The sequence below is a fragment of the Geospiza fortis genome, unplaced genomic scaffold (assembly GCF_000277835.1).
Source record: "Geospiza fortis unplaced genomic scaffold, GeoFor_1.0 scaffold41, whole genome shotgun sequence".
NCBI lineage: Eukaryota > Metazoa > Chordata > Aves > Passeriformes > Thraupidae > Geospiza > Geospiza fortis.
The window spans coordinates 573,074-574,390 of NW_005054299.1; the positions used below are offsets into that span (position 1 = coordinate 573,074).

The 1,317-nt window shown below is 55.2% G+C and overlaps 1 protein-coding gene across 1 annotated transcript in view; it reads right to left on the bottom strand.

Annotated features, from left to right (window-relative positions):
* Positions 1-1,317, bottom strand: part of HLX (H2.0 like homeobox) — a gene marked incomplete at its 5' end in the record, with an annotated part of 7,564 nt that overhangs the window by 358 nt on the left and 5,889 nt on the right. The gene's annotated exons all lie outside the window — the stretch shown is intronic.

Sequence of the window (1,317 nt, forward strand, 5' to 3'; positions counted from 1 at the left end):
GGGGGGGGGAGGAAAGGAAAACCGAAGTAGTATAAACCTGGCCGAGGTGAGCTAGCATATTTAGCTAATGGACGTGGACTATGAAAAGAGACCTCATATTTCTCTCCGAGGAGTCTCTCCAGGTCCGCAGCCGAGAATACACACAGAAAACGTTGAGCTTGAATTATAGCTGAGGCTTTGCTTTATTTGAATTCACTGGTGTTTATTTAAGAAAGTGAATAAAGGTTTTGTGTAAACAGCCATTATTTCTGATGAGCGCTCAACAGCAATAAGAAGGGGGTGGTTTTTTTAGTCGAGATTGTGGCAAAAGTTGACATTTTGGAGATTGCAGTTTGTCTTGCCGACGCCAGGCAGTCCCGAGGCATGAACTGCAGGGAAAGCTGTGTGTGCCTGCGAGTGTGAAACGGCAATGCCGAGCGAACTGGGGTCTGAAAACAATTATTTTTTAAGACATCAGCTTAAGCCCGACATTAAAATAAAATAAAAATATTTTCCTAAGGAGCGGGGCCGGTCTCGCTCTGCTAACGAGGGACGCGAACTCAGGTTTCGCTGCCGCCGGCTCCGCGCCCACGGGGCTGTGGGGGGAGCAGCACCGAGGCGGGGAGACCGCAGCGGACACCCCGTCCTCGCAGGGCAGGACAGCGGCGGACCCCGAGGCCAGTTCCTCACCCGGCCCTTTTGCACCGTGCATCTCTTAATTAAAATATTGCTTCTGTTCTGTTGCATTATTGTTTTGGGTGTTTTTCTTCTAATGTGGCTGTTATTTGTGAGGTTGACTCAGGTCGCTGGAGATGGGAGGTCTCTGGTAAGAAATCGGGCGAAAAGAGAAGTATCTCGTTGGGCTTCCTAACCCAGCGCCGGGGAGAGGTGGCGTTACCGGTAAGCTGCTTCTGGGAAGAAGGCTGGCCGGACCTGGCTCTGATCACCCCGGCTGTGCATCTCTGCGAGTGTGGATGCCCCCAGACAGGTCTGGCATATCGGAGCGGCACGGCGAGGCCTCCCGCTTCTGTATTAATCCGATTTCCCATACATGCCAGGCAGGAGGAGGCAGGAAAACCTCCGTGCTGCAGCGTGTATCGCTCCCGCTTCTTGGTCTGTGGTACGACTTTTCATTTAAATCAGCGCGAAAAATCTTTGCGGGGCGTCCGGCTGGGGAAGTGAAGAAACGAAGAGAGTTTGTGCGGTGAGTGTGCCCTGGCCGGGACCGCGGGGACCAGGGCAGCGCCGGGGAAGCTCCTGCGGCCCCTCCGTGGGGACCTCGGCCCCGCCGCGACACCTCGCTGTCACCCGGCCGCGCCGTGGCGGGGGGGGGGGGCC